This window comes from Pleurodeles waltl, chromosome 11, assembly GCF_031143425.1.
Source record: "Pleurodeles waltl isolate 20211129_DDA chromosome 11, aPleWal1.hap1.20221129, whole genome shotgun sequence".
NCBI classification, from domain to species: Eukaryota; Metazoa; Chordata; class Amphibia; order Caudata; family Salamandridae; genus Pleurodeles; species Pleurodeles waltl.
The window spans coordinates 195,646,625-195,659,416 of record NC_090450.1 but is presented as its reverse complement, the minus strand read 5'-3'; positions in this window follow the sequence as shown (position 1 = coordinate 195,659,416).

Genomic DNA, 12,792 nt, shown 5'->3' with positions numbered 1-12,792 from the left:
CACCTCAGGGACACCCAGCACCAGCAAAGGTAAGGCCACCAATGATGTGTATACCCATATGTGCATGTACAAATGCCCCCCAGGAAAGAGGTGTTACTTAGATGCATTGTGATTAGTAGTTCATGCCACATCTTACATACAACGCAACTATTCCTTGTGGGAGTGGTACTCCACAACCCTAAGGTCAAAATACCACATTAAAAGCAAGTTGGTCTTCAGCCACATAAAAAAAAACAACACACACAAGTCACAGTGATAAGATGTCAGAGTACAATATTTACTATTGTGCAACTTCTTGTGATATATACATTAATGACATGCTGCACATTGTCGTTGCAGATGTCCTGAGCCCTGCTACAGCAGAAGGTGGAAATGTGGGGGATGTTGAAACACAGCCACAGTTTGACTCCAACACAAGTGAGTCTTTCAGTATTGCACCAACTAGATGCAGGACAAGGGTGTTACCTCTCCCAGAGTACAACCTGGACTCAGATGAGATGGCAGATGAAGTCCCCACACCACCCCCAGAGGGTAGATCCACAGGAACACAGTAGTCCCTGCCGCAGAATCAGTCAACTCCCCTCAGGAGGCATCACGATGCAGGCAGACAGTGCACAGAAGAAGGAGAGGGCCCATTAATCTTTGGCGGCCTTGAAGCTTCCATGTTGAAAGTCCAGCGCCTACAATACAATGCAAACACATGAGGTCAATGCACAGGCAGTTGGTGTCAATCAATCAGAACATGGGCGCAATGAACAAGCAGTTGGAGTCTCTGAATGAGGGACAGCACACAGCAGCCGAAAACACAAAGGAGTTAACAAATGCCATTAGGGACCTCTTCACTGAGATTCAGCAGGAGCGTGTCAGCCACCGTATGCCCCATCACCAATTTATGGGTTTTGCAGATCGGTCAATCAGTTAGCTAGCTAAACTGCCTTGATTTCACAATGTGCTGTGGGCATACAGGTGGACATGGCACACTGCAGTCGGGACATTGCACAGGGATTGGTGCAAATAACCAATGTCCTGGATGCAATGCATATGGTACGCAGTGCTACACACAGCGAACTTGGTGGTGGGGATAGTGAGGAGTTCTCTAGCCTCAGCAGTCTTATAGCCCCGGTGATGGATCCTAGGCGTTGCAGTACCAGACACAGTACTGCCTGTGAACCCGCTACAGGAGGTGCCAGTGAGGACACGGAGCACTCAAGTGGAGTGCGTGGACTTAGAAAGTAATGTAAAGGCCTACATGGGCTACTGCAACATGTAGCTGTACAGTTATACTATGATGCGAATAGTGTTACACTATTACTCACACATGGTAGCCTATGGTTCATGGCTATGTCCTATTGACACATACGTTACCTGAAGCCAAGGTAATCAATTTGCTAAATACAGAAATACATAATATTGAGGAGGTGTTGTCATTACTTACATAAGAAATGGTTGTGTGTGAAGTCAGCACATCTTTGCCTGCCCTCTGCTGCACCGGTCCTGTCTACTGGGTGATGGGGTGGTACGGGATCATCATCTTTATCTGAGTCAGGCTCCATTGGTTCAACTGGTATGCCCCTTCTTGTTGCATTGTTGTGCAACATGGCACTTGTGGCCACAATTTACATGTTGTCTCTGGGCTGCACTGTAGTGCCCCTCCACTTTTATTGATGCACCTGAAGCGGCCCTTCAGCAGACCGAATTCTACTCCACCACACTGTGGGTTGCCTTGTATGCAGCATTGTACCTCCTCTCTGGAGGCATTGCAGGGTTCAGGTAGGGTGTCATTATATAGGTGCGCACTGCGTAGGCACTGTCTCCTGGAATAAACAGAGGGAAAAATGAGTACTGTTGAAATCTGCAGTCACTATAAGTCCACTGCAACATTGTCAACTATTACTTTACCCAGTAGGTATCCTTCGCTAAACTCCCCAGCTAGCAGTCTTGTGTGAATCCCGCTGTGGCGAAAGATGTACGAGTCATGGGTGGTACCTGGGTATCTGGCCACGAGATCAGCAATGATGTTAGAGGCATTGCTAGTCACCTTTATGTTCATGGGATGATGGTTGTTACGTGTGCGATACACATACTCAGTGGCTGTAGAAATATAGATTACTACATGTGTCCCATCGATGGCACCTATGACGTGGGAATTGGGCAATCTGATAGAAATTGATTTTTGTTTGTTGTAATTTCTGTGGGGAGTTGGGGAATCTTATGTGCTCATGTATTTTGCTCAGCATTGTATTCAGAAATGCATTGAAGAGGCATGAGAGGGCACTCTGTGAGACCCCTCCAGCTGCTGCTATGACCCCTTGATAGCTCCCTGAGGCTAATAGGTGCAGGGAGAATAATACCTGCACATGGGTGGGTATGCTATTGGTCCTGTGTGTGGTGTGCTGCAGTAGGGGTGGTAGATCTTCTACCAGGTCAAGTGTCATGGCTGAGCTTACCCTAGACTTCTCATACATTTCCTCCTGTGTCTCGTCAAATAGGGTTATGAAAACTCTGAAAATGCGTTCCTGTCTCCTCCTCCCTCTCCTCAAACCTGCCAAGATCCTCATTCTCCTCGCCATCACGTAGAGTGCAGCCATTGTGGAAAAGTGTCATTCTGGGCCTCTTTATATAGGTTGCACCTGGTTACCACCTGATTTCAATTTGTGGTAAATTGCATGTGCAAAAGGACATTCTGCGAATATTCACAATTAGCAAATTTTTGCTGCAATGCATTGCAACATGGGTTTGTGTGTCACAAACAGCGAATCGCAAATTGCGCCAGGATTTTGCTGATCTCTATCTGCGAGTCGCAAAACTTTGTCGCTGTTTGCGATTCGCAAATAGCTATTCAGTAAATCATGTCGCTATTTGCGATACGCTGTTTGTGACGCGCAAAACCATGGAATCTTTGCTAAAATTTGCTAATTTAACAAATCCATATTTTCACCCTGCAAATGCCTTTCATACATCGCAGGGGCATTTTTGCATTCGCAAAAGGCCGATTTTTGCGATTCGCACCGTTTGCGAATGCAAAAAAGTTTGATACATCTGACCCTAATTTTCCTAAGCCATGCAGGGCCATGCAAGGTTGCCTTGCATGACATGGTGAATCACATTTTAGAATTTTGCGTTGCTCTGCCCCCTCTTGCGTGTCTCAGTGCGATGCAAAACCTATAATAAATTTGACCTACATCAGGCCCTATGCTTTTTAGCTGCTATGCCTCTGTGAAGGAGTTATGCAAGGCAGATTGTTCATTGTGCCCTCACAAAACAAAAGATTGTCAGCCTATCAATACAAATTGCAGGATTGTTTTGCTTGTCATACTTATAAGTGACAGAACAGTTATTAGTCCAGTGGTTGCAGAGGTTCAGTGAATCTAGTTTTCTGAAACAATAGTTATGCTTTTCCCATGGTGCATGCTGGACCACGAAGTCCTTTCCACAAGCCTTCCACTTATTACTTTCATCTGGGTCTGGTAGCCATACGTGTTTGCTAACAACTTCATCACCCTGATGCCCACTACTTCTTATTTGGGTCTGGTACACATTCAAAGCCGCAAAGAAGGTTTAGACCAATGTTCTTTTACTTTGACACAGGCATGAGAACAGCAAGTCCTGAGGCTTGTGACAAGGTCCTGTGAGTTGATATGAAGGGCTGACCCACTTCTGGCTCATGAGGACAGCCTGAACAATAAGATATGCCTGATATCAAATTTTACACCTGAGTCAACAGTTTACTAAGGCGGACCTGTCCCTGTTTGCACCCTGGCATGCCTTTAAAAGGGTGTGCCAGGCTCAGACTAGCAGAGGTCACCTCTTTACACTTAACAGATTGTCTCTGATACAGCTGCAAACTTGCACCTGCCCTGGGGATGGGGCAATGTTGAAAGGCAGACCAGCTTTTTGAATCTGCTGGTCCTCCTTGAACTTTATCCCTCTACATGTTGGTGTAGCAAGTGACTGACCCTGCCTGCAGGGCGATTTTATATGGGTCTGTTGGAACCTTTTATTAGCTTGCAGGGGCCATCCTCAGGGGCTCAATGATTGTCTGCCACCTAGTGTGCAGTCAGTGCATTTAACAACAACTCCTTTGCCTCTGCGCCTTTGTCTATAATACGTTCCCTTTTTTGCACAGGCTATGCCCTATGTATATAATGGAATGTCCCCTTAGAATCTGTCTTCTTCTACTCCTTCTGTAATATTAAAGCGCTCAATGGATGCAGAAAGCAGGCACACGCGCCTGTTCTGACCCCTGGGTATTTCATGTAATACAGCTCATACCTGTTTGAAAGATGTGAGGCAAGCCCCATACTCTGGTTGTGAACCAAGGATCCCTTCTATAATCTTCTCACTCACTTGATTAGTAGCTCTGAAGTGGTGAGCCTTTAACCATGGCCCATGTACTGACTCATAGGCTGACTGTGATTCTGGGATCCAACCAGCTCCCTTCAACTCTAGTGCCTCCTGCACCACAACATATGGCTCAGGACATCAATAGCCCCAAAGAATCTGCTCATCAGTAGATGTGCACCAACTTAGTGATGACAGGACAAGTCCTTCGGTCACAGTTTTTCTAGAACCATTTAAAAGGAGCCACCCCAGGGACTGCAGTCACACAGCCCACCACCTCCCTTCTGCTTCCTCGCTGCTTTTCTTGGGTTTGCTTTTGATCAGTCAAAAAACATTCAGAAATGCTCACTTCAGTCACAGACAGCAACATCCATGAAGGGTCTTACTCAAAGAAGAAACTAAAGCCACTGTCACCCTCCGGAGGCTCAGAGAATGCACACTGCCCGGAGCGCATCTGTTAATCCTGCAGGTGCACTATGATCTTGAAGCATTTAGAATGGCTTCACAGTTCACTCCTACTATTTAGAGGGCAATACAACCTCTAATAATGAACCCAATTATGTAGAAGGAAACACAACCTCTAATAATGGTTTAGGGCCCTGCAGCCTGCTACACCAATCACTTGCACCTGACACGAGGGAGCTTTAAAATAGTCCTAAGGTTCTGCAGCTTAGTATAAAAAGACGTTTGAATGACTCAGGTAATAGCCTAAAGGAACGGCAGCCTGCACCAGGAAAAGGCTAATTACAGCTTTTAAAACCCTGCGACCTTGCAAATGTGAATGCCAAGGGCTCTTTAAAAAAAGAGATACCTATTGGATTTGGCAATGCTTGTTGTGATTAGGGTTAGTGACATGGTTTTCTTAGATACAAATAACAACTGTGACCCAATAAGGACAAATGACAGTATCACAAATATTCAAATATAGTCAGATAAGATTCAGCTTCAAAGGTCATTAAACAATGGCAGCACTGGAACTGAGAACTAGAATAACAGCAAACTAAAAGTAGGCTTCTAGGGAAGGTGAAGCAGAGTCACACTTTTTTTCTCTCCCTGGACATATCTTGGTCATCTGTTAATGCTTGGGGCTTTCTGTCTTGTTCAACTAAGTGAACCGAAACTAGTAAGCACTGAAGACAGTGGCAGCTCCCATGGGTTACTTCGGTGCCCAAAGCTGGGGCTGCAGATATCACTATCATTAATCCATGCATCTTATGCTCTGATCCGCTCTCATCCTCTTGTCTATCATTGAAAAACTTGAGAATAGTGACCATGGCTATCTTCCTCCTTCATCTAGAGCAGAGAGAAGAATGGAAGACTGGTGGCAACTTGCTTACTGTATACTCTACTCTATTGATTCAGTACCTTGTTCCACTTTCCTTTTCCCCTATACCCCACCTTTCTCTTGAAGCTGACATATGTTAATACCTTCCTCCCGCCTTACAACCTCATCACACTTTGGGGAGGTCAGGCTACTCACAAGTGCTGTTGCCAAACTCTCTACCTAGTCATTTATTTCCTTGGGGCAGATCAGATCCCACTCCCTCCTCTCTTCTATTTATCCACTAAACATACTGCCAGGTGCTCACCGAACATCATTTTGCCTGTGGGCACAGGCCTTGCCAGTTGTCCCCCTCCCGGCTTTATATTGCCGAAGGGAAAATAAATCTTATGGTCCTGTTTCAATTATCCTTTCCTTATACCTGCATCTTGCCTCAAGATCCGAGGGCCCGAGTAATCACCATAAATGGTTGAGGACCTGCGCATTCACAGGTCCTTAAAAGATGGTTTGGCCCCTGCAGGCATGGATAGAAATAAGTTTCTCACACTTAGGTGCCTACTGGTGATTGAATATCTCATATATATTATATCTTCTTTAAAGTCATTCATTTAACCATCAAAGCACAGTCATACGGGTACTATCTGCCAACATACACTAAGGTAATAATAATATATTTATCCATCTTCGTTCCTGGCCACCAGCATGTAATTGTATATATCACCTGTTTATTTGAGTATTATACCGGTGTCCAACACCTTCAAGTGCTGATGAGACCTGCCAATTTATATATCAGTCGAAACACCGCTGACAGCATACCAATACGACCTAATCCTCTGAACTCATATATTGTGCTTAACTGTAAATTACTTTCAATTGATGTACTTCAGTGTGAGAAAGTAGTCTCTTTCTAGTATGGTTACCCCCATTTTTGGCCTGTTTGTCAGTGTATTTTTACTGTCTCATTTGGATCCTGCTAGCCAGGACCCCAGTGCTCAGAGTTTGTGGCCTATGTGTGTTGTCAGTATGCTTGACTGTATCACTGGAGTTCTGCTAACCAGAACTCCAGTGCTTATTCTCTCTCTGTGTACCAAATTTGTCACTATAGTTTAGTGACTCCATATTCCAATTTTGATTGGCACAGTGGACCACCCTTATAAGTCCCTAGTATATGGTACCTAGGTACCCAGGGCATCGGGGTTCCAGGAGATCCTTATGGGCTGCAGCATTTCTTTTGCCACCCATAAGGAGCTCATACAATCCTTTCTTCAAGACTACCACTGCAACATGAGTGAAATAGTGCATCACTATTTCACAGCCATTTTTCACTGCACCAGGTAACTTAACATCGCCTATATGTCTAACCTTCATTTACTGAAGGCTAGGTGCAAAATTACTGTGTGTGAGTGCACCCTTGCACTAGCAAAGGGGCCCCCACGTTGTCCAGGGCCAATTCCCCAGACTCTGTGAGTGCGGGGATACCATTTAAGCATGCACTACATATATGTTAATAAATATATTTAGCTTCACAATGGTAACTCCGAATATGAGGTGTATAAAATTGTGGAATTGAACCCTCATTCCAAATCTGGTATTGGGGGGGGCAATTCCATGCACCCTGGGGGCTCCACCATGGACCCCCAGTACTGCCAAACCAGTTCTCTGATGTTTCCACTGCAGTCCCAGCTGCTGCCACCTCACAGACAGGTTTCTTCCCTCCTGAGGATTGAGCAGCTCAATCCCAGGAAGGCAGAACAAGGCATTTCCTTTAGGAGAGGGATGTTACACCCTCTCCCATTGGAAATAGGTGTTACAGGCATTAGAGGGGTATCCTCCCAGACCCTCTGGAAATGCTTTGAATGGCACAAACGGTGCCCTCCTTGCATAATCCAGTCTACGCTGGTTCAAGAACCACCAGTCCTTGCTCTGGTGCAAAACAGGACAAAGGAAAGGGGAGTGCCCACTCCTATGTCCATCACCATCCCAAGGGTGGTGCCCAGAGCTCCTCCCATGTGTCCCTGGCATTAGTCATCTTCGATTCCAAGGTGTGGCGACCCTCTGGGAGCATCTGAGTGGCCAGTGCCAGCAGGTGACATCAGAAACCCCTTCTGATGGGTGCATACCTGGGTAGGTAGCCAATCCCCCTCTCAGGGCTTTTTGAGGTCTCTCCTCTGGGTGTTTCCTCAGATTCAGTTTGCAAGATTCCTCCAGGACTCCTCTGCATTCTCTGCTTCAGCTTCTGACCATCGGATCAACTGCAGACTGGTCCAGCAACCGCTGTATCTGCAACAAAGTATCCAGGAAGACTACTCTGAGCTGCAACTTCAGTTCCAGCCAGCAATTGCAATAGTTTCCAATGTGTGGGTGCTCTGAGGACTGCTTGTCTTCACCCTGCACCAGATAAACTGAAGGAATCTCCAGTGGAGTGACGGAGTCTCTTCCCTGCTTCAGCAGGCATCTCTCTGCGATGACAACCAGTACTCTGGGACTTCTCTCCTGTCGACGAGAGTGATCACTGGAACACAGGTGGTGGACCTAAGTGTCCCAGACTGTCCAAAGGTCCAAATTTGGTGGAGGTAAAAGTTTGCCTCCCGGTGCAGCGACAGTACCCCTGTACACCACGTGTTCTGCAGCTCCTTGGGCATCTGTGCTCTTCTTCCAAAAGTTTGTCGTGCACAGCATAGCCCAGGTCCACAGCACTCCATCCTGCGACGCACAGCTCTCTGAGTTGTTCTCCTGCGGCATAGGATCCTCCTGTGTAGTGCTGCAATTACCGCACTTTGCAACTCCTTTGTCCCCATGTTCTGGGACTCCTGTGGGTGCTGCCTGGTCTTCTGAGGGCTCTCTGAAGTGCTGAGAGCCCCCTTTGCCTCCTCAGTCCAAGTTGAGACCCCCAGGTCCCTCCTGGGTCCAGGCAGCTCCTCTTTGATGCAAACCGCATACTTGCATGAACCAAGGCATCTTGCTGAACTCCAGTAACGCAAACAGCCTGCATCCACCAACTTGACATGGGACATCTGTTGCACCAAGCAGGAACCCACAGCTATCTTTTTTGGTGCATTTCTGTACTTTTCTTCCAACCGGAGAATCCACTTTTGCTCCTTCTTCCAGGTGGGCAGGGGCTCTTTCTGGACGCTTCTTTGACTTCTGGACTTGGTCTCCTCTCTCCACAGGTCTTCAAGTCAAGGAATCCATTGTTGGTTGTTTGCAGTCTTGCTGGGTTCTTGCATAATTATTCATCACGACTTGTAGTGTGTCCTGAGGAAACTTGCTGTGATTTACTCCTGCTTTCCATGCGCTCTGGGGACGGGTCCTTTACTTTCCTTTTTTGTTTTCGTACACTCCCAGCACGCCGCTACACACTACACTTGCCTAGGGGGGAATTCGACATTCGCATTCCACTATTTTAGTATATGGTTTGTGTTGCCCCTAGGCCTATTGCAATCTATTGTATTTTCTACTGTTTGCACTACTGGATTTTGGTTACCAGTGTATATATTGTGAATGATACTTACCTCCAGAAGGAGTATTGCTTCTAAGATATTTTTGGCCTTGTGTCACTAAAATAAAGTACCTTTATTTTTGGTAACACTGAGTATTGTCTTTTATTGTGTATAAGTACTGTGTGACTATAGTGGTGTTGCAAGAGCTTTGCATGTCTCCTAGTTCAGCCTTGGCTGCTCTGCTATAGCAACACCTAGACAGCCTAAGCTACTAGACACTGCCTACATTTCACTAATAAGGGATAACTGGACCCAGTATGACTACGAACCAGGCCAGCCTCCAACATTCAGTTTTTAAATTCTGGATAAAGTTGGTTGTGTGTTTTGTATTTATGTACACACCTGTAATACTATTATTCTTTGTGCGGTCACTGAGGACACTGAACACTCATTCTTATGTTATGGGTTTGATGTTATACTTGCGATTGATCAGAATTAAACTACTTTCTGCTGATACAGTAGCCAGGCAGTTCCCTATCTGGTGTTCTTAACTAAGTGCCTGCAGTAATTAAGTCATTGCTCTTTTTTATAAATGTCTTTAAATTAAATGAGTGCTTGGTCAAACATTATTCCTTGAGGTTATAATTATCCAGGTTCTCCTTAGTGTATTGGGTTGTTCTTGTGAGATGCTCTCATACAAAACAGCAGGATGTTGAGGGGGCTATTCTTGGTAAAAGAGGTTAATACTTTAATGTCATCAGCACTCTAATGGTGCATGATCAGTCATATGCTATGCCTTCCCTTAAAGTGAATGGAAGTTCATGCAAATCCTCACTGTCTTTTGGGTTCAGTAGGCTGCTTTACTTGTAATATAGCAGCCTTTCATAGCTCCCCAGACTAGAGTAAAAATACTAATACATGGGTGGTGCCTTTTATTGTCCTGCTAGTCTATGTAAAGTGCTTCAGATGTGTGAGCAGCTCCATTAACAAGGACATAAATGCCCCCCTCTAGTGAATATAAAAACAGGTAGACACACATTGGTTAAAGGAGCGAACAAGAGAAAAAGGTTGTAAGACAACCTGGTATATAATATGACATGTATGCTGATAAATTACATAGTACGTGCTGGCAATCCGTGCACAACCAAAATGACACTAATGCGTAGTTGCAGCAAAATGTATTTCGTTTAAAAAGCCACTAATTCAGATGAAACATAGTGATGCAGTGACCTGACATGTTAAACTGAATGAGCTAATTAAGTTAGAGGAAACAGGACAAGTAAACCACAGCTTTATGAAACTCGGAAGAACACATTGACAAACTAGCCACAAATTATGACATGATAGATTTCACAGGAGCAACTGCCCCAAAGAAGCCGATTAAATGCAGCATAAAGACAGATTGGACTAAAAGTGCAATAATCTGGATGGTTCTCTCACGGTAGTCAAAAGTCTGCTTAAGGGGGCTCCGATTAGATGTAGAAGAGTCCATCAGATGGGATCTCACTTAAAGCAATTACCCATACACTTTAAATAAAAAATGATGCAGATTATGTCACCAAAAATATAAAATAACGCCATACGATGATGCTGACAGAAAAAAAACCCACAAGGAATGCTTGATCTTTTTTTGGCTGTCCTAACTAACATGTCAATGCTTAATATGTGAATAATAATGCATGGTATGTTAAAGACCAAATATTTGTAACACTCTTCTGGAATTTGTACAGCCCCACAATGCTGGCAGGTTCCAGAAACTTCAAGCCTAAACCTTGAGGAAATAGAGTCTGATTTATAGTTTGACTGAAGGGGTTACTCTGTTACACATGTGACAGATATCCTGCCGGCCCTATTGCAACTCCATTACATCCTACGGAACTTGTAACATGGAGGCCCAGATATTCGTAATGTTTGTGGCAGGGTAACCATCTGGCAAACTCTAAAACAGGTCCTTAGGGGACAATTCAAATTTTGGTGGAGGACAGTTTTGCCACCAGAGCGACAGAGTAGATTACTCCTTCGACCTTTACAGAGATGCTGCTCTCTGAATTTAGAGATGATCGCCAAGCTGGAAGTAATTTCTAAAGCATTGCCATGAACGACCATCACAGCAGTTCCGGTCCGTGTTTTTTGTAGTATGGTGCAGGACTCCATCAACACAATGGAGCTTTGCACCAAACTGGTTTCTTTTATGTTTTTAAAAATAAAATTGTGAAACATAATTTTATTTTTGAAAATAAAAAGATAATGCCCTCTTCTACATGGGAGTCATCTCCCCTGGCGAGGGGCATTTTTGTTTTTTACTGTCCTTTAGTGCGAGCGTTTTCCTGGCAGTAAAAAACAGCTATATACATGTCTGCCCATCCTAAATGGACAGATGGACACATAGCCAATTCTCTGATGGCCCTTACTCCGTCAGGCCTTTGGAGCAGTTTAGAAATGGAAGTGACAAAGTAGTGACTACCAAAGAGAAACCTATGGTCTCCCTGCATATAGACTGGGCACGCAGACCACTGTGTTGGTAGAGAGGAAACTCCATCACTGTTGCGAGTTCCCCCTCCACTGACAATAAAATCAGCCACTAGGTCTGCTTTCTGTATTTTGTTGGAAACTGTGATCCTTTACTATTGTGGCTGGTACTTGTACATAATGCCAGCAAAAGTCACATATAATTTGACAGTCCACTAAATGGACATCTTTCAGTTATGAAGCTATTTTAATTAATTATGCAAGGCAGCTTCCAAGATATTCATAACGATCCTTGAAATATTAAAGAGTTAATGATTTTAAAATTCTTCTCAGGGCTGGCCCAACATCTACATATCATCAGTGCTTAATTAATAAAAAAAAAAAAATTTAAATTGCAGGGGCCCAATGTTTTTCATAGGAGCCCGCTGATTCTTCTGAAACCAAATACACACAGTAATCCAGTAATGCAAATACAAAGGGGAACTTGTCTTGAATATACTTAACACCTTTTTATATTATGAACGCTGGAAATTTATTTTTCATCCCTGCTTTCTCCGTATGTCTCTGACTGCCCACCTTTCTTCCTTTTCTGCATTATTTCTCTCTCATTAGGTCAGTGGTTCCCAACCTGTGGTCCAGGGACCCCTGGGGGTCTGCGAGGCCTCCTGAGGGGGACTTCTTAGAAAATTAAATAATATTAACAGAATAGTAAAATTATATAGATAAAGTGACTAAATGTACAAATCAAAATAATAAAACACACTGTAAATGCCAAGTAATTTGAAATTGGAGGCTAAAAATTAAACTAGTAGCCTCAGATTGATTTGTGGGAGCAGTGTTGGGGCATCAAACAGAATGTAGTATGGACAATGTATGGCTACAATTGAATTTAGAAAAGCTACAACCTTCCTGTTATTTTACAAAATTTGTTTGCAAATTAAATAAAATGTGTTATCATTTGTGTATGCGTTTGATGAATGCATGTCTCTGTATTTTTTGTTTATTATTTTACGTTTTAAACAATCGACAATGTTTAGGCCGGAATCCCCAGCTGCCAGTAATGACTCCGTGATTGTCCCTGAATCCCGTTAATGATTCAGTGGGGATCCCCGGGTTCTTGTAATGGTAATATGAGGGTCCATAGAAGTCAAAAGGTAGGGAACCACTGCTCTAGGGTAGTCTTTCAATGAAAAATAAGTTGTGAAAATGAGTGCTAGTAGCTACTGCCAGCAACCACCAAGGCAAACTGGGCCTTTGTAC